Source organism: Pantherophis guttatus, chromosome 17 (assembly GCF_059756535.1).
Source record: "Pantherophis guttatus breed Tessera chromosome 17, ASM5975653v1, whole genome shotgun sequence".
Taxonomy (NCBI): domain Eukaryota; kingdom Metazoa; phylum Chordata; class Lepidosauria; order Squamata; family Colubridae; genus Pantherophis; species Pantherophis guttatus.
Window position 1 is genome coordinate 12,914,274 of NC_142079.1, and position 26,277 is coordinate 12,940,550.

The 26,277-nt window shown below is 42.4% G+C and overlaps 1 protein-coding gene across 1 annotated transcript in view; it reads right to left on the bottom strand.

Moving 5' to 3' along the window:
* The window catches only part of TMEM132C (transmembrane protein 132C), a 177,974-nt gene that overhangs the window by 109,137 nt on the left and 42,560 nt on the right, over positions 1 to 26,277 (bottom strand). The gene's annotated exons all lie outside the window — the stretch shown is intronic.

The window sequence follows — 26,277 nt, forward strand, 5'->3', positions numbered from 1 at the left end:
AATGTTTTATAGATGGCATTTACCGCCTGCTAGGTTAGCTAAAATGTTTAAAAACATATCTAGCAAATGTTGGAAATGTAACCAAAAAAACCGGGCACATTATATCATATGTGGTGGACTTGTGATAAAGCAAAAAGAAATTTTGGGCAAAGATACACTTTGGCTAGAAAAGATGATAGGTAAACATGCAAATTTTAAACCTGAACTGTTTTTATTAGATATAATATCAGAAAAATTAGATAAGAAAATTTAACATTACATGTCGTAACAGCAGTGAGGATTATATTCGCACATTGGGAATGTCAGATGTAAATGCCTTATTCTCCAATGTGTAAATAATGTATATATGGAACATCAGAGGTTAACTTATTGTTTGGACTTTAATGTATTCATAACTTACCACTCCCATTCCTAGCTCCACCCCTTGTATATATAAGGAGCCACCCTCACCATTCTCGCTGCTTCTACCTTGAATATTCAGTGAATATAGAATGCCTATCATAATTAAAAAGAAATATATTTAAAGCTCTAACTCCTATTATCTTTATTGAGTCTGATCCTGAAAATATTGCAACAAGCTGGTAGCAGAGGATGGTTAATTGACTCAATAAGTAATTAAAAATGTCCAAGAAAGATAGGCCCAACACCAGGGCCTACAGCAAAGAAATAGAAACTGATCAAGAGATGACCAACGAATCCACCAATGCGATTTCGAGAGAATCCGAAGAATACACCACTGAAGAAGAAGAACTAATGAGTGAAAATAATGACCAGAAAGAAATCGAAATAGAAAATAACGAACTCAGGTCAGAGATATTAAAGATACTAAAAAGCCAAAAGAATGATGAAAATCTCATCGCGGACCTCCAGGAGATGCTGAAGAACAGCGGAGCAGCGAGAGAGAAAAACGTCATTAAAGAAAAACCCAAAGATCAAAAAACCGTAAGTGAGATGACTACTGAGAAAATAGTTGTTAAAAAGAAAAGATGTGATCCCGCGCGAAATTTTGAATGGCAGCCATCTTGGTTTCAACGAACTTCAAAAGAGAATGGAGCAGAGCCAATCAAAACGCTCAGTTCAAAATTTCTGGCGCGAAAAACACTATCAGACGAAGAAAGTGAGAAAGAAGTCTCAAACTCTTCAGATGATTCAAAATCAGAAAGTGAAGACGATTTAACAAAATCTCAAGTAAAATCAGCAATGAAAACGCTTTTTGCTGCTTTTGGGCCAAGACTGAAAATTACCAAGACATCTACGAAGAAGCAAGAAATCAAACCGGCGACTCAAGACCTGCACGCTCCCATCCTGACTTCGAAAGCGACGACGCCCGAGCCCAGAGAGCCATGCCGATTTCGCCCTACACCACAGACAAGATCGAATGCCAACGCACACAAAAAGAAGAAAAGAACCGTCGCCACCACCAGAACCCCAAAAACCGAGCCAGAGACCGACTCATCTGAGGAGGAGCGGATTGAGAGAGCTGAAAGGGAGAGAACCTTCCACGACGCCACCAAAGAAGAAATGAGCAACGCGCATGTGCGAAACTACGTAGACGACCCAGAAGGACTTGAACTGGCCAGAGAACCGCGCAGACTCATTGCAAGCATCCCAATGCCGTTCTGTAATTTCCTGCACTTGAGAGATCACGGACTGCCCCAGGTTGTAAGTAATGGACAGAATAATGTAGGTAACTTACCCAGTGACTTCCCAAAACTTAGAATTGATGGCATTAATTTACAAGAGTGGTATCAACAGCTTCAGGTTATTTTCATGAAAGAAAATTTACTATTCTTTATAACTAGCCCTCCAAGAAGACCTTGGACCTTAAAAATAGATTGTTTACATCATAGAGCATTTTTCATAATAATATCTAGCGTGTCTCCTGCAATGTATCATAGCATCAAACCAAACCTAACAGTATCAGAAATAATTCAATGCATGTTTAATCTATTTCACAGCGATAGCGTAGCTACAACCACAAGAATGTCTAAGGATTTCTTTTCCTCTAGAGTAAAACCAGGGGTTTCTATAAGTGAGCATTTGATAAATCTAAACAAAATAAGAGCTGAGCTACAATTGAGGGGGGAAGTGATTTCAGATCAAACAATGAAAAGTGTTATTATCAATTCACTTGATCCATCATGGGATAGCTTTATGTCACACTTAGATACCATTAATTTGGGATATTTATCCATAGAAAGCCTATCTAACAAATTGATAGCAGAAGACAATTCAAGAAAAAATCGATCCAGTAACCAAACAGACCACAAACCTTTTAGGAAAGTAGTCTTTCAAGATAAACATAATGAGGCCTTTAGATGCTACAATTGTGGATCCAGGGAACATAGTAGAAGAGACTGCCCCAAAGTCTCAAGAGAGAGACATAGGCCAGAATATAAGAGCAAATATAATTACAGACAATCTTCCACAGATAGACACAAATATAGAAGTCCACCAAATTACAAAGAAGGTAGAGGGGGTAGAGAAAATTCAAAAGAGAGGAAATCTGGGTCACTGAATGGGCTAAATAAACAAGACAGCACCAGAACACAGCAGGATGAGAATAACAATTGGCTTATTGATTCTGGTGCAACAAATCACACCACCAACAACAAAAGTATATTATCTTCATTTATAGAAGATAAGTTTGTGATAAAGGTAGCTAATCAAGAAAAGGTTCAAGTACTAGGCAAAGGAAATGTGACCTTGCCTGGTCTAGGGAAAATAGAGGGGGTATTATTAATCCCAGAAATACCTCACAACATACTAAGTGCCATAAAATTAAGCAGAGAATCTGATATCAATATAGTTTTCTCAAAGGGGAAAGCAACTATAGAAAAGAACAAAACAAATGTAGGTACTGTAATGATAAAAGGAGGTCTACCCTATCTGATAACTAAAGAAAGATGTTTACATAACATTGATTCAAATATGGAAGATTGTATTGAAGCAGATGATGAAAATGTCAGTAACAGTGACAATGATGAGTGTAGAATAACTCATGATCACAAAAATACATACAAGGAAAAGAAACCAAAAATAGGTAAACCAATTCATGATGAGTGTGCTCACATCTTACACAGGAAGTTAGGACATGCAAGCTTTCCTGTAGTACAAAAAATGACTGAACACGCAGAAGGTGTCAAAATAAAAAATTGTGAAAATTATTTGGAATGCTCAGTATGTAAATCCACCAAACTAAAAACCAGTCCCAGACCAAAAAAATCTAACAGATCAACTAACAATATTTTTGATTTGGTACATATGGACTTAGTTGGTCCATTAAGTCCCTCAATTACCTATAGAAAACGTTACTTCCTAACAATAGTGGATGACTACAGCCGATATGGTTTTGTTTACACATTAAAGCACAAGGATGAAACATTTCAGAAATTTAAGGAATTCTACAAACGTATAGAAACACAACATAATATCAGAATAAAGCAAATTATGACTGATAGGGGATGTGAGTTCATGTCTAAAGAATTCTCCCAATGGTTAAAGGATAGAGGAATGTTACATTTCACGTCCAATCCTTTTTCTGCATTTCAAAATGGAGTTGCAGAGAGGAAAAATTCCACACTACAAACCATGATTAGGTGCACATTAGAGGATGCTGGTTTAGGCAAACAATTTTGGTCAGAGGCATTACATTATTCAAATTACACTCAAAATAGAACCTGGTCCAGTATTGTGAATAAGACACCATATGAGGTGATGTACAATAGAAAACCCAAATTATCACACATGCACATATTTGGAGTCACTGCAGACGTACACATACCTAAACAATTGAGGAGAAAGGGAGAAAACGTATCCAGGAGATTAAGATTCATGGGATACGAAACTGGAACCAAAGGGTACAGATTTATTGATAGTAATAACAAATTTATAGTATCCAGAACAGCTGTGTTCCATGAACAGGCCAATTGGTCAAAATTGCACCTTAATGAAATATTTCCTAATAAATGTAAAGATACGATATCTTGCGAGGAAGGAACAACAGAAAATCAAAATATTAACAAAAGTAAGAACAAAACCAAAACTTGGACTAATAGTCAGCATAAAATAAAGACAGACACATTAACAAAAAAGGAAGCTAGATATTTGCATGATAACCATAGCAAGCCTGAAAGAACTATTAGAAACAATAGAAACCAAATACCAAATAAATACAAAGATTACATAATGCATATGAATGGAGAACAAATAACACCTAATACATATGAAGAAGTATTGAAACTTCCACATGAAGAAAGAGAAAAATGGGAACTAGCTATGGAAAAAGAGATGGAAAGTTTACAAGGATTGAATGTATTCACACCTGCGATCGCACCTAAGGATAAAACAATTATAGGTACCAGGTGGATTTATAAAATTAAGAACTTAGAAGGAGGCAATACCTTATACAAGGCTAGACTAGTTGCACAAGGCTATGCACAAAAATATCCAGAAGACTATACTGATACATATTCACCCACAGTGAGAACAGAGAGTGTCAAAACAGCCCTTGTAGTAGCATCTGCACTCAATCTGGACGTATTCCAATATGACATACAGACCGCATACTTACATGCAAAATTAGATAAGGAAATATATGTAAGAGCACCACACAGTCAATACACTAATAAGAACGAAATTTGGTTATTAAATAAGAGTCTGTACGGATTAAAGCAATCCGGCAAAAGATGGTACGATTGCTTGGTAAAAGTACTTAAGACCATGGATTTCAACGCCACCACTGCCGATAACTGTTTCTTTGTAAAAAAGAGTAATGATCATATTGAATTTGTATTAATTTACGTGGACGATATTTTATACATTGGAAAGCATAAAGAGAGCAGGGAAATCTTTGTAAATAAGTTAAATGAACACTTCTCACTGAAATCCCTGGGTAAAGTGAATAAATACCTTGGTGTGCAAATTAACAAAACTAAAAGGGGATTCAAACTTACACAGAAAGATAAAATCATCGAACTCCTAAACAAATGTAACTTAAATAATGCCAAAACCTGTGACACCCCTATGCAAACCGATTTTCTTAGAAACACTGATGAATCTTCCCCTGAGTTTAAAGACAACACATTTTACAGATCAGTTATAGGTTCACTCCTCTATATATCTAATTGGACTAGGCCAGATATTGCATTACCTCTCAATCTATTGTCAAGATATGTTAGTATACCAACCTTGTATCATTGGGAAGCTGTCAAAAGAATTCTAAGATATCTGAAGGGTACATTAGATTTTTGTTTAATGTTGGAACCCAATAATGACAGAGAACCAAAAATTACTTGTTATGCTGATGCAGATTGGGCTGGTGATACATCATGCAGAAAGAGTACTTCTGGTTATGTTTTTCTATTGAATGATTGTCCAGTTTACTGGTATACTGGTAAACAAGAACTAGTAGCCACTTCTACTACAGAAGCGGAATATGTTTGTTTGTCCAAGGCTGCAAATAACCTTGTATGGTTCAATGATCTGATCACTGATGTTTGGAAGAAACCCACTTTACCATTTATTATGCATGAAGACAATAAAGCGGCCATTGAAATATCCAGATCCGATGCAATTGGACAAAGGTCCAGGCATATTGATATAAAGTTTAAGCATGTGAGACAACTGTCCCAAGACGGATTCATTAAAGCAATACATTGCGATACTTCTGAACAATTAGCTGACATATTAACAAAACCCTTACCTTCTAAACAACACAAATATTTAACTTCTAAATTATATGTATTATATTGTCCTGAATCAGAATGTAATTGGTGTTGTGTAACGAACCGGCATTTAGAGGGGGATTTGTCAGATGTAAATGCCTTATTCTCCAATGTGTAAATAATGTATATATGGAACATCAGAGGTTAACTTATTGTTTGGACTTTAATGTATTCATAACTTACCACTCCCATTCCTAGCTCCACCCCTTGTATATATAAGGAGCCACCCTCACCATTCTCGCTGCTTCTACCTTGAATATTCAGTGAATATAGAATGCCTATCATAATTAAAAAGAAATATATTTAAAGCTCTAACTCCTATTATCTTTATTGAGTCTGATCCTGAAAATATTGCAACAGGGAAAAAGAAGAAACACCGCAAGATGAAGAGATAATTAAGAAGATACCGGACTGTGCAGAAATGAATAGATTGACATTGAAAATTACCGTATTTTTCAGAGTATAAGATGCACCTTTTTCCCCCCTAAAAGGGGGTGAAAATTTAGGTGCGTCTTATACACCGAATGTAGCCCCGCCCACCCACTGGTCCCCACCCTTTGGCCTCTGCCTCGCAGCAGTTACCTCCTTGCAGCAAGAAAGAACAGCTCGTTTCAGTTTCAGCACAGCCTAATTAGCACAAATTGATTGTCCCTTGGCCTCCTGACTCTCAGCTGTTTTTTGCGGGCCTCTGCTGCTTGCTGCAAGGAGGGAAATTGCACAGCAGCACCTCATGAACATCAGAGCTACTTTCCCCAAGCTCGGTGCAAGACATTGTCAAAGTTCTAGGAGAGATTTATCCTGCAGTTTGAAGTGGTCGAAGAGATTATATCCTCTTCTTTTGAGACTGTTCCAAAGAGCAGAGTGTCAGGGTGCTGATGGATGCCCTAATTAAATCATGAGCCTTGAGCCAAGCTTCAAAAGAAATCCAGTTATTTATTAGGAGCTTCATGTCGGCAGGTTCCCAAATGAAGCGAACTCTGACCCCACGTAATTTACAGCCCAGGCTTGACCCTGTTTCCCCCCTCTCCCCAGAGTGTGTCATGTCACATTTGCCAACAGAGCTATTTCGCTGGTTGTAGAGATCACTCCCCTTCGGCCGCTGTGAATAACCCTGGGAGACAGCCTTGAGAGAGATATGCCTGGAATGTGCTTTTATTTTTGGCTGCCATGTTGCTTCACTGTTTCCCATCCCCCTTGCCTATGGCAACTTGAGAGCAGGCCAGGGATGGTTTGCAAGTTGACACAGTTGAATGGAAGGAACAAGAATAGATAATTCATCACACCTTCAACCAAACAATGACTCCCAAGTTCCTGCTTGGGGAAAGCTTAGCAACTAATGTATACACCATGCAGTTTACTTTTTAACCCTTTGAGGTTCCGTTGGGTTCCATTTATTTATTTATTAAATTTATTTGCCACCCATCTCATCACAAGGAGCTTGGTTCAACTCAGCTGTTTATACCTATTTTAGTGCTGGGATTTCAGCCTGTGAAATATCGGGCACAAGTTGGATATATAGTCTAAAATGTAAAAAAAACGAAGACTAAATGGATAGGTTGACATTAAAGATAAAAGATAAAGAAGACACAGAATATTTTCAAACATGGGACTTATTTTATCAATGGTTGGTTAGACAATAGAAGTAGAAATTACAAATTGGAACAAAATACTATTATGTATGTTTTATATTTAACATATTATTACATTATATACTATTCTGTAAGCATATTAACCCAGACAATATGCCGTTAATACAGCACTTATGTATGTTAAGGAAGAAACGTGATGGCTCAGTGGCTAAGACACTGAGCTTGTCAATCAGAAGATCGGCAGTTCAGCGGTTCGAATCCCTAACACAGCCTAACAGGGTGAGCTCCTGTTACTTGTCCCAGCTTCTGCCAACCTAGCAGTTCAAAAGCACATAAACAATGCAAGTAGAAAAATAGGGATCACTTTGGTGGGAAGGTAACAGCGTTCCGTGCGCCTTCGGCATTGAATCATGCCGACCACATGACCACGGAGACGTCTTCGGACAGCGCTGGCTCTTCGGCTTTGAAACGGAGATGAGCACCGCCCCCTAGAGTTGGGAACGACTAGTACGCATGTGCGGGGGAACCTTTACGATATGTTAAGGAAAATATATAAATAAACCATTTTAAAAAAGAAAAGAAATACCAAGCACAAGTCGGATATATAGTCTAGCCAGTGGTGAAATCCAATTTTTTTTACTACCGGTTTTGTGGGTGTGGCTTGGTAGGAATGGTGTGGCTTGGTTGGCATGGCAGGGGAAGGATACTGCAAAATCTCCATTCCTTCCACACTCTGGGGCCAGCCAGAGGTGGTATTTGCCGGTTCTCTGAACTGCTCAAAATTTCTGCTACCGGTTCTCCAGAACCTGTCAGAACCTGCTGGATTTCGCCCCTGAGCCTAGTCTAGACTGGTGTTTCATGGCCGGCTGGGAAATTCTGGGAGTTGAAGTCCACCTATCTTCAAGCAGCCAAGGTGGAAAAACCACGGTGTAGGTTGCAAACGGTAAGTTTCTTACGCCGACCCTCAACAAGATGGCGACTTCATTAAAATTCTACCTAGGCAATGCTTTGCAAAATGCCCGTGCCATCTGCCTTCCTGTGAGAAAGAGACTCAGTGGGATGCTACAAGGTGGAAAACTATAAAAAGTCATCCTTCTTTTTCTTTCTCCCCCCCCTTCACCCCCAACCCCAATGAGGCACGGAGGAGAAGACGGGAAGGAGAGCCATAACTTTCAAATGGTTATTTAAGGTGATGCATCTTCATATATAATTCATACCGAAGAACGCGAGGGTAGAATTCATTTCCTTCCAAATGAGCAAAGTGCTATTAAAATCCCGAAAAATGCAATTTATTAAAAAAAGAAAACATAATAACCGCACAAGACAAGAAAACACGGAGCAGGGTAAGAGCCTGCCAATGAAAAGGAAATCTAATTGACAAGTAAATTATTGTGAGTCCCCATCTCTGTCTTCCTTTGTTCCATCTCCATTTCCATCTCAATCACACCGTAGTCAAAAAAAAAAAGCATCTCGGTACAGATGTTTCGGCAAAGTTGCCGAAAGAGAGCTGTGGGGGCATCATGCAATGACACAACGCATGTGTTGAAGTCCAGCAGTCTCACAATCTCTTGAATAATAGCAATAGCACTTAGACTTATATACCACTCTATAATGCTTTGGAGCCCTCTGTAAGCAGTTTACAAGCTCAGCCTCTTGCCCCCAACAATCTGGATCCTCATTTTACCGACCTCGGAAGGATGGAAGGCTGAGTCAACCATAAGCCGGTCAGGATCGAACTGCTGGCAGTGGGCACAGTTAGCCTGCAATACTCCATTCTAACCACTGTGCACCATGGAAGGAAGGAAGGAAGGAAGGAAGGAAGGAAGGAAGGAAGGAAGGAAGGAAGGAAGGAAGGAAGGAAGGAAGGAAGGAAAGAAGGAGAAAAGGAATAATAATAGGACTTAGACTTATATACTGCTTTGCAGTGCTTTACAGCCCTCTCTAAGCTGTTTACAGAGTCAGCCTCTTGCCCCCAACAATCTGGGTCCTCATTTTACCAACCTCAGATGGATGGAAAGCTGAGTCAACCATGAGTCAGGATTGAACTGCTGGCAGTGGGCAGACCATGGAAGGAAGGAAGGAAGGAAGGAACCAGTGTACACCATGGAAGGAAGGAAGGAAGGAAGGAAGGAAGGAAGGAAGGAAGGAAGGAAGGAAGGAAGGAAGGAAGGAAGGAAGGAGAAAAGGAAGAACAACAGTAATAGCAATAGCACTTAGATTTATATACTGCTTCACAGTGCCTTACAGCCCTCTCTAAGTGGTCAGGATCAAACTCCTAGCAGTGGGCAGAGTTTGCCTGCAATACTGCATTCTAACCATTGTGCTACCACAACTGCTAACCGAGTGGGAAAACTTTTTATTTTCATTTTTCATAAACACATTTACATGTACAGTCATTTCCATCATTGTTCATTCATCTTTTCTTTTAACTTTCATTTTTCATTTTTACTTTTTCGGGGCTGCTCTTTTACCCTTTACCTTTACTCCAACCTTTCTTCTTCTCCTCCCCTTCTCTTCCTTCCGGTTTCTCCTCCTACTTCCTTCGTTCTTCCTCTCCTTCTCTTTCCTACTTCCCCTTCTCTGTGGGGGAAACCCTTGTCTCCTCTCAAAACATTCTTCCTAAAACAGCCACATTTTCTTATGGCCTTTTAGCCAGAAGATCTGCAACCCCCCCCCCACTTGCTTTGAGATGGAGCTGCGGTCAAAAATCAGCGTGCCGAGGTCGGACAAAGAAGGAAGCAAAACCAACAGCAATACCCATTGATTTCAATTGAACTGACCATGTTGTGGACTGAAAGAGTTAATGAGATTGTCCCCTGTGTTATTCTCCATTGCACAGCATGGTCTGTAGTCAACATTTGAAGGATTAATTCTCCAGGGGACGTCCTGTGGCGCAGGGGTGAAATCCACTTTTTTTTTTTTTAATTTGATTTATATGCCGCCTTTCTCCGGAGACTCAGGGCGGCTTACAATGCGTTAAGCAATAGCCTTCATTCTTTTGTATATTTTATATAAAGTCAGCTTATTGCCCCCACAAACTGGGTCCTCAATTTACCTACCTTAGAAAGGATGGAAGGCTGAGTCAACCTTGAGCCTTGGAGAGATTCGAACCAGCAGTAAATTGCAGGCAGCTGTGTTAATAACAGGGTGTGTAAACCACTGTAGTATCAAGGCTCTTTGCTACCGGTTCGCAAATGTGAGCACGCTACGCTCACGCGCACCTCCTCCACACATGCGCAGAGGTTCAAAAAGGGATGTGATGATGTCCGGGCGAGTGGGTGGAGCCTCCCGCTGCTGGTGCTACTGGTTCGCCCAAGCCAGATAGAACTGGCTGCATTTCACCACTGCTGTGGAGGATAGATAGTCCTGAGCCCATAGATTCAATAGTCTAGAACTGAATGTTCTCTATTGAGCATGTGAAGAGTTGAATCCCAGACAATTACCCACCGGAAGGCAAGTGAATTGGTCTTGACTCCACCCTGCCTCCCAATCAAATCTTGCTCAGGAACTTGTGAGCTTAATGTCTCTTCTTCTTCTTCTTCTTCTTCTTCTTCTTCTTCTTCTTCTTCTTCTTCTTCTTCTTCTTCTTCTTCTTCTTCTTCTTCTTCTTCTTCTTCTTCTTCTTCTTCTTCTTCTTCTTCTTCTTCTTCTTCTTCTTCTTCTTCTTCTTCTTCTTCTCCTTCTTCTTCTTCTTCTTCTCCTTCTCCTTCTCCTTCTTCTTCTTCTCCTTCTTCTTCTCCTTCTTCTCCTTCTCCTCCTCCTCCTCCTCCTCCTCCTCCTCCTCCTCCTCCTCCTCCTCCTCCTCCTCCTCCTCCTCCTCCTCCTCCTGCCATATCCATCATTGGACGTTGGCGATCATGTTGGTGATATTTTGATCAACAGCTGCACAAAAAAGGGCTGCTGAGTTTTGTCCGAACTAGTCCCTTAGATTTGGAAGCCATGATGTTCTTCTGCCTGGATTTTGTTTGCCTTCCATCTTTCCCTGGAAGATTAAGTGAAATATGGCATATTTTTCCGGGTGTCGCATCACAGGTCCGAAATATTCCAACTTTCGCTTTTTTATGGTTTTGATGATTTCCCTTGGCTTTCCCAGGAGGCTTATATCTCTGGAGATTCTCAATGATCCAGGCCATAGTTGTCCAAAAGGCAACTGGACTTCCTCCCAGTTTCCATTGTAAAGTCCAACTACCTTTTGGAAAAGCACCTTTGGGGCATCTCAGACCACAATTCTTCCACCACATTCTCAGCTAACATTATCATTTTTTTTTTCTCCTTTGAGGCAATGAGGTCTAGCAGGAACAACCAAAAAAGCAGAGACATCACCCTGCCAACAAAAGTGCATATAGTCAAGGCTTTGGTTTTCCCAGTTGCAATGGATGGCTGTGAATGTTGGACCATAAGGAAGGCTGAGCGCCAAAGAATGGAGGCCTTTGAACTCTGGTGCTGGAGAAGACTCCTGCGAGTCCCTTGGACTGCAAGGCCATCCAACCGGTCAGTCCTAGAGGAGATCAACCCTGCCTGCTCTTTAGAAGGCCAGATCCTGAAGATGAAACTCAAATACTTTGGCCACCTAATGAGAAGGAAGGACTCCCTGGAGAAGAGCCTAATGCTGGGAACGATTGAGGGCAGAAGAAGAAGGGGCGGCAGAGAACGAGGTGGCTGGATGGAGTCACTGAAGCAGTTGGTGTAATGGTCTCCGGGGGATGGTAGAGGAAAGGAAGGCCTGGAGGAACGTTGTGGGAAACGACTTCGCAACTAACAACAATAAGGAACAACCATCTCAAAGGAACGTCCACGCATTTGCATATTTGATCCTCAAAATCCCCCCTCTTGAAAAGAATCATCAGACTGAAGCTGCAGAACGGTGGGAGGAGATCCTTCCTGATCAATCCAATTGCGTTTTGCATCCTGTATGGTCCTGTCTAGTCTGGGATGAAATCCAAAAGAGATGCACCAGGGGAGAATTCAAATCAGATGTTAAAAAAAACGCTCTACCGTTTTGAGGTTGTCATAGTTCTGAATTCTTTTCAAAACATCTGTTCCTTCCACCAAGATCAGCCAACCCATCAAATTGGCCTCCAAAGATAAGAGATCATTATTATATTTTAAAGATCATCTCACTGACTTTCTCGTGGGCAGCCTCCACAGAGAGGCAGTTTCTGTAAGGTCACCGACAGATACCCTGATTTTTTTTTTTTTATCGCAAGCATCCCTCCAGCTCGTCTCATGTTGTTTCTAAGAATTAGCTGGGAGGCAGAGAAATAGACAGGTCTGCGAGATCAAAGGGCATGTCAAATATTTGGAGTATGAAGAAGAGGGTATAAAAAAGGACCAGAAACTCTCCATGGAACCGATAAATCAAGCCAACTGTTTTGTCACAGACAGACATTAAATCAATTTGGGCCAGTTCACTCTTTGAAGAATCTATTTTGCTATCTGTCCAGTGCATTTTCCTTGCTGGAGAATGTCCAGACATGGCCACTCCATTCTTGGATCTTTATTTTTATTCCATTTGCTTGATTTTGACCTCACCCTTCCTAATAAATAGAGGAGGAGGAGGAGGAGGAGGAGGAGGAGGAGGAGGAGGAGGAGGAGGAGGAGGAGGAGGAGGAGGAGGAGGAGGAGAAGAAGAAGAAGAAGAAGAAGAAGAAGAAGAAGAAGAAGAAGAAGAAGAAGAAGAAGAAGAAGAAGAAGAAGAAGAAGAAGAAGAAATCAAATGATAATGACCTGTCCACTATAATTAAAATCCTATATCTTATGCAAATCAACCAGCAGCAAGGTGCCAACTGTGCCTGAAAGACTTCAAAAGTCCTACTTCCTTGCATGTGAACTGATCCATACTCTACATAACAAGTCAACCAGCTGAATTGACTGCCGGAAGGCAGCGGTTGCACTTCTGAAGGAAATGCCATAAGCAAGTTGCTGCTCCTTGGACATTGTCCATAGCTGCATGTTCTTGGAAAAACTCCCAACTGAGCAAGGCGAAGGAATCAAGCAGGCCATTAGCCTTCAGTCTTTGTGCAGTTGCAAAAGGCCTAAGACTGAAGTTTCATGGAACTTTCTCTGTTTATTCCCAAGGAAAGGAGAGCAGCCTGAAGAAGATTCTTGTACTATAGACAATATAGTAGTCAATTTGAACCTTTTACATGTGGAACTGGTTGCTTGCGCTTGTCATTTCTGCCTCCAATTACATCCTTGAGATCAGGAACAATACTATTTGTTGTTAGTTGCGAAGTCGTGTCCGACCCATCACAACCCCATGGACCACGTTCCTCCAGGCCTTCCTGTCCTCTACCATGCCCCGGAGTCCATTGAAGCTCACACCAACTGCTTCAGTGACTCCATCCAGCCACCTCCTTCTCTGCCGCCCCTTCTTCTTTTGCCCTCCATCGTTCCCAGCATTAGGCTCTTCTTCAGGGAGTCCTTCCTTCTCATTAGGTGGCCAAAGTATTTGAGTTTCATCTTCAGGATCTGGCCTTCTAAAGAGCAGTCAGGGTTGATCTCCTCTAGGACTGACCAGTTTGATCACCTTGCAGTCCAAGGGACTTGCAGGAGTCCCCTGGATCGATCGATTGATCTATTTATTGTTGTTATTAGTTGCAAAGTCGTTTCTGACCCATCGCGACTCCATGGACCACGTTCCTCCAGGCCTTCCTGTCCTCTACCATCCCCTGGAGACTATTTAATCTCACGCCGACTGCTTCAGTGACTCCATCCAGCCACCTCATTTTCTGCTGTCCCCTTCTTTTCTTTTGCCCTCAATCGTTCCCAGCATTAGGCTCTTCCCCAGGGCGTCCTTCCTTCTCATTAGTTGGCCAAAGTATTTGAGTTTCATCTTCAGGATCTGACCTTCTAAAGAGCAGTCAGGGTTGATCTCCTCTAGGACTGACCGGTTGGATCGCCTTGCAGTCCAAGGGACTCGCAGGAGTCTTCTCCGGCACCATAGTTCAAAGCAGGGGTGAAATTCAGCAGGTTCTGACATGTTCTGGAGAACCGGTAGCAGAAATCTTAAGTAGTTTGGAGAACCAGCAAATACCACCACTGGCTGGCCCCAGAGTAGGGTGGGAATGGAGATTTTGCAATATCCTTCCCCCAGGAGTCGGGAGGGAATGGGGATTTTGCAGTATCAATCCCCTGCCACACCCACCAAGCCACGCCCACCAAGCCACGCCCACAGAACCGGTAGTAAAAAAAATTTGAATTCCACCACTGGTTTAAAGGCCTCAATTCTTTGGCGCTCAGCCTTCCTTATGGTAACAATACAATACCACCCATAATTAAGGATATCCAATCGTAGCTCCGTAACTGATTCCCTCTCAAGTATTTTTTTTTAAAAAAATATTGTTCCAAGCTTATGCAAATGAACTAGTTCACGCCTTTCCACCACTGATGGTGGGTTTGGAAAACAAGGCAGATGTTTCTTGGAGTTTACGTAACTTGTTTTTTTTTTTTTTTAAAGAGGTTGTTAATTTGTAAATGTGATTGTACAATCCATATATGGAAAGATGGCAAACGGTTTATGTTTTTCTTGTAAAAATGTTTTTTGTCTTGTAAAACTCTTTAATAAAGAAAAAAAGAAAACAAGGCAGATGTTTCCTTAATTAGGGCCACCTTCTTCCAGTTTTTCTGTTGTCAGGCTGTTCTTTTCAGGCATTGTTTTCCTTGTGTTCAGCCGGCTAATTAAAGAAGGGACTTCAAGAAGAAGCAAGGAAATGATAGATCTGATACTGTTACTCCTTCCTTCCTTCCTTCCTTCTTTTTTTTCCCCTCTTTCCTTAATGACAACACATTTTTCCTCTCCTTTCAATTAGGGCCATAGCCATTAATGGATTACTCCTTAGAATTAATAGCTCCAAGGGAGCTTAAAAGGAGAGAAAGAGAGAGAGAAAGAGAGAGAGAGAGAGAGAGTACTCATTTTAATTAGAAACAGAGACTATGACCCTGGTTGCCATCAAGGAATTGCTATTGGCTATCCAGGAAAATTCCTCCAGAGAAAATGAGTCCTTTGTCATCAGTCGTTCCTTGCTTATTTTCTGGGCAACAAGAGGAGACACCATAGTTCTCAAACCAATTGACTTGAGCACCTCAGAAGAATCTAAGCATTAATTGGAAGCAAGTGCATTATTATTGGACTCAGCTTCCTAGGGAATATAAAAGCAGGGGTGGGATTCTACCGGTTCAGACGAACCAGTAGCTCCGACAATCAGATTGACCATGCCTCAGCTGTGTTACTCCCAGTGGTGAAATCCAATTTTTTTTTACTACCAGTTCTGTGGGCATGGCTTGGTGGACATGGTGTGGCTTGGTGGGCGTGGCAGGGGAAGGATACTGCAAAACCTCCATTCCCACCCCACTCCTGGGGAAAGGATACTGCAAAATCTCCATTCCCACACCACTCCTGGGGGACGGATATTGCAAAATCCCCATTCCCTCCCCACTCCTGGGTGAAGGATACTGGAAAATCCCCATTCCTGGGGGAAGGATATTGCAAAATCTCCATTCCCACCCCACTCCAGGGGAAGGATACTGCAAAATCCCCATTCCCACCCCACTCTGGGGCCAGGCTGAGGTGGTATTTGCCGGTTCTCCGAACTGCTCAAAATTTCCGCTACCGGTTCTCCAGAACCTGTCAGAACCTGCTGGATTTCACCCTGGTTACTCCCCAGCAGTAACACGGAAGGTATGTTTTTGTAAAACTGTGCACGCGTGCTCACCAAACCCGTTGTTAAATTGGCAGGATCCCCACCACTGTACAAAAGGCATGATGGTCCCCAGATACGACTTCTGACTTGAGAAGAAGAACATCTTTGAGAAGCTAAGAAGAGGCGTGATGGATCCAGAACTGTTTTTGGGCAAACCGTTTCAAGACATGATTCCGAATCTTCCAAAAGGGATGGAAAATGATGATTTTTTCTCCCACCCCAACGCCTCAATCAAAATTTGTTTAACAAAGAAGATACCGGCGGCCTGTCAGACCAATCAGCTCCCTCAGGAAAGCAAGACTCTTGAATCCATGGGGTTGAATCAAAAGAACTTTTACTGAGAGAAACTGAGAGAAAGTCATGCGGAATCTGAGGTCCCCATGCAAAGCGCAAAGCAATTCTTTCAGTTTCCCAAACTCAACCCCTCTGACCAGTCCAACAGCAGCCAATGTGATGCCGAGAAGATGTTTTGAGAATGCTGAGGTGCCAGGCAGATAACAGTTCACACTCAGAGCGTGACGGCCTTGGAACCTGGCAAAAAACGGCTGGGAAGGAGTCCATTCCATCTCCGAAGACAGTCCTCCTCCCTAATTCCCAAGCGAACAGCATTAATGGAAAAATCCCATGCATGCCATCCCCTCCCCCCCTCAGCACGATGGCAGGACACCAGAGTACAATTGTGGACCTGACATGGCCATTCTACAGCCATAGTCATTGGCAACTGGAAGACCTGTTCTCTGTAAATCCAGCTTGAATGCCACTTTGGTTGGTTTGTCCCAACATTCGACATTGCTAGGTTGGGAAAAAAAATAATATAGGGATGGATGCTAATATGGAGCTGTGCTTCTTCCCCCTGACCCCCATTAAATTATCCTCTTTCCTGGAATTTCTTCGATTTTATTTTTTAAAAATGTGGGTGTCAGCATTCTGATTCTGCCATAAAAAGACAAGGCTTGACTTTTCACCTACTTATTTTCTCTTTAGATAACATCCCCTAGGAGGGGATGGGAGGGGGGAACATTCCTGGGGGGTGAGGTCAGAAGCTGGGGAGACTGACTTGGAAGATGGCCAATGAGAAGATGAGAATTGGGGAACGGAAAGGGAAGGGTTTGGGGGTCAGAGGGTTAGTATCGGCTACAACGAAGTTGGGGCCAGATCTGTCGTACTCCATAAATGGAATATTTCAGCAAAGATTAATTGTTTGGGAGTGCAATTTATTTGAGATGACATCGAAACTTGACAGAGGGATTCTGTTGGTGTTGTGGCTTGTTGGCCGCCAGCCCTCAGATGGAGAGTCAACAGCCCCCAGGTCTGGAGGTGACTGTTGAGGAAGAGGAGGAATAGCTGGGTCCAGTGCCTGATGCGTGGATACGCAGAAGGCAGAGGAGAGGAGAGCAATGGAAATCTATGGGCCGGTCCTTGGGACAAAAGAGCTACTGCTGCTAGCGAAGCCCCACCCTATCTCTGGGGATAAAAGGCAGGGGGTGAAGATGAATAGGTGTGGCAGACAATTATTCATCTCCCTGCCAGACAGACTTGTTAGCCTGCATTGAGAGAAACATTTTGCTGGGGCTGCCAGCATTCCTAATAAAGGAATCTTTTGAGTTCATGTCAGAGAGTTTGTCGTGTTTGGGGCACTAGGTCAGAACAGTTGGGCTCTTAAAACCAATATTTTGATGGACAACAGAGTAGCCCTTAATGAGAAACTATTAACAGACATATAAGCATGCCTGCACACAGGGACACACCTGCCTCAGTTTTTCTCCGAGAGCAAACTTTGGCAACATGAGCTATGTCTGAACTTTCACCTCTCTCTTGGCAGGGAACCAGCCGACATCAACAGCAAGATCCATCAGCTGGTTCCCATTATCCACTCCATATAACCCACAGAAGAAACAAACTCCCCTTCTCCTCCTCCCCCTCCTTCCTCAAACTTCAGAAAAGTGGGACCTTCCCAACTCAGGACGATCTCTGAAGTTCAGCTCGTAGAAAGTTGGAAACCACTTGTATAAAGTCGGAATTAAAACCAGCAGGCAGCCTAAGTGGACAGATTCTTTCCTCCATCCCAGGGTTAACACTGCATTTTATTCCATCCTTACAAATGCAAAACAGGCGACGGATCTCGGAGGCACATATGTTTTCCAGGTCTCTGAGATGTGGAGATTATGAGAAGTCAGAAGCAGGGCTTCTCCTGTGCTTAGATTTCTAGTATTTTGATAAGAAAGCACTGATGGGAAATGGGAGATGCAGTCCGCCTAATTCTTCTTGTTAACCAATGCCGCCAAGTCAGCCAACCTTGGTGGACCTGTAATTTTTTCCCCAGATTAACAGAGTTGGAAGGGACCTTGGAGGTCATCTAGTCCAACCCCCCGCCCAAGCAGGAGACCCTACACCATTTCTGACAGATGGCAGTCCAGCCTCTTCTTGAAATCTTCCAGTGATGAAGCTCCCACTGTTCTGTTCCATGGTTTGATTGTTCTCACTGTTAAAAAAATTATCCTTATTTCCAGGTTGAATCTCTCCTTGATCGGTTTCCATCCATTGTTCCTTGTCTGGCCTTCAGGTGCCTTGGAAAAGAGCTTGACCCCCTTCCTCCTCTCTGTGGCAGCCCCTCAGATATTGGAAGACTGCTATCCTGTCTCCCCTGGTCCTTCTCTTCACTAGACCAGCCATGCCCAGTTCCTGCAACCGTTCATCGTATGTTTTAGTCTCCAGGCCTTCGATCATCTTAGATAGATTCTGATTAACAGAGTTGGAAGGGACCTTGTAGGTCATCTAACCCAATCCCCCGCCCAAGCAGGAGACCCTACACCCATGATGGCAAACCTATGGCACGGGTGCCACAGGTGACATGTGGAGCCATATCTGTAGGCATGAGAGCATTACCCTAGCTCAGCTCCAGCGCTCATGTGCGTGCCAGCCAGCTGATTTTTGGCCTTCCAGTCCCACCGGAAGTCAGGAATTGGGCTGTTTCCGACCTCCAAAGGGCCTCTGGGGATATGGGGAAGGCTGTTTTTGCCCTCCCCAGGCTCCAAGAAAGCCTCTGGAGCCTTGCAAGGGTGAAAAACGGGCCTACCGGGCCCACTGTGCTATCGCATGCCAAAAGCAAGGGGAGTGGGGGGTGGGTTGTCACGCGTGCATTGAATTAATGGGTGTGGACACGGGCACGCGTGACCCCACTGTGTTCCCCCCGCTTTTGGCACATGACGGCAAAAAGGTTAGCCATCACTGCCCTACACCATTTCTGACAGATGGCAGTCCAGTCTCTTCTTGAAAGCCTCCAGGGATGAAGCTCCCACAACTTCTGAAGGCAGCTTCTGTTCCACTAGTTGATTGTCCTCACTGTCAGGAAATTCCTCCTTATTTCCAGGTTGAATCTCTCCTTGATCGGTTTCCATCCATTGTTCCTTGTCTGGCCTTCGGGTGCTTTGAAAAATAGCATTGTCCATCCTCCGCTCAAACTGGACTTCAGAGTAGCAGCTATCTATCTCTTTGGAACGTGGCGCCAGCTCAATTCTGGCATTTTCATAGCGATGAATTCTTTTGAGAATTTCCAGGTCTCCATTATATTGAATTATCTAATGTGCGCAACACAGTTAGGCAGATCAGGGAAAGACTTAGAGGCACATCGCGCTAAGCTTGGTTAGGTTCCTATTGGTTTTGTGGCTTAGTGTGGTTATGAATCCATCTACAGGGAGAAAGATCCAGTAATGGATCAATTCGGTAACCGCATTAAGCACAGAGCAAACCAGCCACATCCCTGAAAAGTAAAAGATTTTTTAAAAGTGTCAAATCCAGAGGAATCTTATTTGTGGTTTCAAGCAACGGGGAGATCTGAGGTCAATTTCCCCTCTTCCAGTTGGAAATAACAGACCAAATAGAGCAAGAATTGGGGGGGGGGAGGGAAGGAGGAGGAGAGGGTCTGATTCTCTGCTTTCAGTCATTGAACAGAAGGTAGTCATTTATTTTGTATTTTCAAAGTTGTGCTTGCTGGAATTTTTCTTTCCACGGTTGCCAACAGTGAGTTCATTTCATAGCTTGCTGATTTCAGACTGAATCAAAAGCAGACTTGCTCAGGGCCAAAGTATCTGTTACTATTTATTGCAGCGGCAGCTACGTAGGTTGAAGGTAGGCAGGGAAGAGCTTTGTTATTAGGTCACAACCATGTGCAATACTTTCTTCGGTGCCAGGGTTGCCAAAGAATTCCTTTGATGTCTGGCAAATTCACCATCTCATCGATAGATAGATAGATAGATAGATAGATAGATAGATAGATAGATAGATAGAGGAGTGAAATCCAGCAGGTTCTAACAGGATCTGGAGAACTGGTAGTGGAAATTTTGGTTAGTTTGGAGAACTGGCAAATACCACCTCTGGTACTCTAGGTGTAGCTTTACTAAGGCTTTATAGAGTGGTATTAGTACCTCCCTTGATCTTAATTGTATCCTTCTGTTAATGCAATTTAGGATTGCGTTGGCTTTTTTGGCTTCCGTCACACACTGTTGGCTCATATTTAGCTGGTTGTACACTAAGACTCCAAGATCCCTCTTCACAGTCACTGCTATTAAGCCTGGTTTCCCCCAGTTTATATGTGTGCTTTGGTTTTTCTTACCTAAGTAGAAGACTATACTTTTCTCTACATTGAATGTCATAGACTTCTCCTCTATGTTCTCCTGGGAACCAGGACAACTACGTTTTGACCACTCCAAAGGTCCATTGCTCCTGTGTTGGCCAATCAGCAGGGTTAGGCATACTTGGGTTTCTACGTTCAGGAGCTCAGGACACACCACAGAGCCTTGATAGCTTCCCAGACTAAGTGATGCGGTCACCCTAGAAGTAACCCATGCAATCTCTGATACAAGCCAGTGAATTATTCTCATTTGGAGGAAATTTCCTACTTGTCTTCTTCTGATTTGGCCACCAGGTGAAGAGAGAAAAATACATTCTCAATGTTACAAGCATCCTTCTCTGTTGCTCCTACCTCATTCTTCTCATCTTTGATGATGGGTTGGGTTGGGTTTGGCTCTGCAACCCAACAAGATAGACTTCAGAGGATAATTAGAACTGCAGAAAAAACCATGGGTACCAACCTGCCTTCCACTGAGGACCTGTATACTGCAGGAGTCAAAAAGAGGGCTGGGAAAATATCTACAGACCCCTCACATCCTGGACATAAACTGTTTCAACTCCTACCCTCAAACGACGCTAAAGAGCACTGCACACCAGAACAACTAGACACAAGGAAAGTTTTTTCCCGAACGCCATCACTCTGCTCAACAAATAATTCCCTCAACACTGTCAAACTATTCACTAAGTCTGCGCTACTATTAATCTTCTCATCGTTCCCACTACCCATCTCCTCCCACTTATGACTGTATGACTGTAATTTTATTGCTTGTATCATTTGTCCCCTACGACTATCATTAAGTGTTGTACCTTATGATTCTTGACGAATGTATCTTTTCTTTTATGTACACTTGAGAGCATGTGCACCAAAGACAAATTCCTTGTGTGTCCAATCACACTTGGCCAATCAAGAATTCTATTCTGTTCTGTTCTGTTCTGTTCTATTATTCTATTCTATTCTATTCTATTCTATTCTATTCTATTCTATTCTATTCTATTCTATTCTATTCTATTCTATTCTATTCTATTCTATTCTATTCTATTCTATCCTATCCTATTCTATCCTATTCTATTCTATTATCTTGACATAAAATCCCTCCCTGATTTCTTATCTCCCCCTTGCCAAGTTCTCTCCGCTCTGCCAAACAGCCAGCAGGAGGAGCCCACTGACAAGCACCAGGTTTTTGTTTTTTTTTTAACTTCATGCAGCCCATTCATCTCTTCTTCTCCTCCCCCCCCCCACTGAGTTGTTCGGATTGCTGGGTCAAAATCCAACCCAGGCAAGCCTGAAATCCTAAGAAAATGGCAAGCAGGAACATCAAAACCCAAGAAACTGTCACGGCCGCTAAAGTCAAGTTGAAGAAAAGAGATGGTTGCAATTCATTTGGCTTCTTCCTGGAGAATCATAGAATCCTTGGGCTGGAAAGGACTGTGGAGGTCTTGTAGTCTGACCCCACCCCCCCAAAGGCAGGAGACCCTATACCATTCCAGACAAATAGTTATCCAATCTTTGGTTAATCAATCCATTGATTAACTGTTCTCACTGTCAGGAAATTTCTCCTTAGTTCTAGGTTGCTTCTCTCTTTAATGATCTTCCACCCATTGCTTCTTTTTTTTTTTTAAATTGAAAAGTTTTAAAATGTTTTACAAACAAATTCCCCCCCTTCCCCCACCCCTTCCCCTCTCCCTCCCCCCCCCCGACTTCCCAGAGCAAAATACAGGGTATTGCATTTAACAAAAATAATCTAACACAAGCAAACTAACTGTAAACTCTTAACTTCCCCTTACTCTTTAACTCCGCCATAGGTACTAAGATATCAAAGTAGAAAAAAAAAATCATCTAAATATTTCATTCATAAGCTATTTGCAACTTTTTAGTCCCATATTTGTTTTGTATATAGTCAATCCATCTTCTCCATTCCAGTACATATCTTTCATTCGAACGGTCCTTCAAATATGCAGAAATTTTAGCCATCTCTGCCCACCCATTGCTTCTTGTCCTGTCCTCAGGTGCTTTGGAGAATAAATTGACCTTCAAATATTGGAAGACTGCTACTATGTCTCTCCTAAGTCTTCTCTTCTATACATACTAAGTGACTTAGATGAGGGAATAGAAGGGGAACTTTACAGATTAGCAGAGTTGGAAGGGACCTTGTAGGTCATCTAGTCCAACCCCCTGCTCAAGCAGGAGACCCTACACCATTTCTGACAGATGGCAGTCCAGTATCTTCTTGAAAGCCTCCAGGGATGAAGCTCCCACAACTTCCGAAGGCAACTCCTGTTCTATCGGTTGGTTGTTGTCACTCTCAGAAGTTCCTCCTCATTTCTAGGTTGAATCTCTCTTTGGTCAGTTACCAACTTACCAAATTTGCAGATGATACTAAACTGGAAGGAATAGCCAATACCCGAGATGATAGGCTCAAGATCCAGAGGGATCTTGACAGACTTGAACCCTGGGCCCTATCTAACAAAATGAAATTCAATTTAGAGAAAAGGAAAGTCTTACACTTAGGCAAGAAAAACCAAAAGTACAGATATAGACTAGGTGAAACCAGGCTTAATAGCAGTAACTGTGAGAGGGATCTTGGAGTCTTAGTGGACAACCAATTTAATATGAGCCAACAGTGTGCAGCGGCAGCCAAAAAAGCCAAAGCAATCCTAAATTGCATTAACAGAGGGACACAATCAAGATAAAGTGAGGTAGTAATACCACTCTATAAAGCCTTAGTAAGACCACACCTGGAATACAGCATCCATTATTGGTTGCCACATTATAAAGAAGATGTTGAGACTCTAGAAAGAGTGCAGAGAAGAGCAAACAAGATGATGAGGGGACTGGAGTCTAAAACATACGATGAACGGTTGCAGGAACTGGGCATGGCTAGTCTAGTGAAGAGAAGGACCAGGGGAGACAGGATAGCATCTTCCAATATTTAACGGGCTACCACAGAGAGGAGGAAGGGGTCAAACTATTTTCCAAGGCACCCGAAGGCCAGACAAGGAATAATGGATGGAAACTGATCAAGAAAAGATTCAACCTGGAAATAAGGAGAAGTTTTCTGACAGTGAGAACAATTAACCAATGGAACAGAAGTTGCCTTCAGAAGTTGTGAGAGCTTCATCCCTGAAAGCTTTCAAGAAGAGACTGGACTGCTGTTAGCAAATGGCTAACTAGTTGGTCAGGCAATATATAAACTATCAATACATGTTTGTCAAAAGGTATTATATTGCTTTAAGACTGTATTGCATCATCCTGTATCCTGATTGGCTAAGCTCTGTAGCCAATGTACTTAAGGAGAAGCCTGAATCATGGCTTGTGGACACTACACCATTTTATCTGCTTATTTACTGTTACTCTCTACCTGTTCTCTCTGTATGATCACTGTTTGATCATTGCTACTTGTTGCTTTCTACTATTTATTGAATGTTTTAATACTGAACTTGTTCCTATTTGAAACTCAAGAAGAACTATTTTATTGTGTAATGACAACAACTGGTAAGAAGACTTTGTACTTGGAATATCCCTGAATTGATATTTTAACTATTGCCTTATCTGTGTATGACTTAGATTGTTATTGGACTTTGCTTTACTTTTTTCTAAAAAGTAAAAGACTACCACAACTCTGTTTGTCGGTATATTAATTGTGGTTATTTACTCTCACCCGCTTTCATGTGCATACTCAAGGGGTACTCTGCTCAATAACCCATAACATCGGTTATGAGCCCAGAATATCCTTAACAACTGCCATTTGTCAGGAATGGTGTAGGGTCTCCTGCTTGGGCGGGGGTTAGACTAGATGACCTACAAGATCCCTTCCAACTCTGTTAATCTGTATATTTTTCCCTGTGAAAGCCCTTCAAATATTGGAAGACTGCTATTAGGTCTCCCCTAAGTCTTCTCTTCATTAGGCTAAACGTACCTTGTTCCCTTAGACCAGATGTCTTCAAACTTGGCAGCTTTAAGACTTGTGGACTTTAACTCCCAGAATTCTCCAGACAGCTATGCTATGCTGGAGAATTCTGGGAGTCGAAGTCCACAAGTCTTAAAACTGCCAAGTTTGGGGACCCCCTGCCTTAGACATTCACCATGCAATTTAGCCTCCAAAACCCTTATCGTCTTCCCTGCTCTTCTCTGCACTCTTTCTAGGGCAGTGAATTGCTCAAGTGGATATTGCCAGAACACAACGGTGTCCCACTTTCCCATCGACTGATGGATCCTGTTTCCAAATCATATCATTTGAAGCAGGCATGCAGGCAGCTGCCTCTGTGGTAGGCATTTTTCATCCCTGTAACTTGGCACCCGTTGTACCAAACTGCTCTGTACGTTCCAGAGCAGTCAGGCTGAATCCTTTCATGGATTTAGTTAGTTGTTCAAAGTGATTTTGGCTCCTAGTGTTAAGAAAAGGCAACCAACCAACCGACAGCGATTCAGATGGCGGCGATCACCACCATAATTCTACAAAAACAAAAACAAAACAAAAAAAATGAAAATGGAGATGAGAAGAAAGCAACAAAAGCCAGGAATTAACTCTGAAAGTTGAACACCATCTCGTTTATCCCACGAGGTGGTACTTTCAACTTTCAGAATTAATTCCTAGCTTCGCTCCTTTCTTCTTGGTCTCTCTTCATCTTGGTTTTCTGGCAAGAGAAGACTGGGACCAGTTGAGAGACATGAATTAGGTTCTCCAAAAAAAATAAAAATAAAAATGGACTGATCTTACTTCGAAAACCTCCCTCTGCTCCAGCTTGATGGAACAACTATGCTTGCTTGACATCAAACAGAGCTTCTTCCCTAAGCTTTTGCCAATTCAAGAAAGGTCGTTTTGTAAAGCAAAGGAAAGCTGAACAAAGAACGTAAGCAGAGTTGCAGATTCACTTAGTGACTTCTTGGCTTAAGAACTGATGGCAAGTCCCAATTGCAGTCATTCTATGAGGACTATCCGCACCCTTTTCAAGAAGAATCTGATGAAGTGAATCTGATGAAGATATATCTGATGAAGAGCAACCAGGATGATGAGGAGACTGGAGGCTAAAACCTATGATGAACGGTTGCAGGAACCGGGCATGGCTAGTCTAGTGAAGAGAAGGACCAGGGGAGACATGATAACATCTTCCAATATTTGAGGGACTGCCAAAGAAAGGAGAGGGTCAAGCTATTTTCCAAAACCTGAAGGCCAGACAAGGAACAATCAGTGGAAACTAATCAAGGAGAGATTCAACCTGGAAATAAGGAGAAATTTTCTGACAGTGAGAACCATTGAGGTTGATGTAAATCTTTGATGGAGTCCAGCCACAGTCTTCACTGTACAATCAAGATCAAGGGAGGTACTAATACCACTCTATAAAGCCTTAGTAAGACCACACCTACAGTACTACATCCAGTTTTGGTCACCATACTATAAAAAAGATGTTAAGACTCTAGAAAGAGTGCAGAGAAGAGCAACCAAGATGATGAGGAGACTGGAGGCTAAAACATACAATGAACGATTGCAGAAACTGGGCATGGCTAGTCTAGTGAAAAGAAGGACCAGGGGAGACATGATAGCAGTCTTCCAATATCTGAGGGGCTGCCACAGAGAGGAGGAAGGGGGTTAAGCTGTTTTCTAAGGCACCCAAAGGCCAGACATAACAATG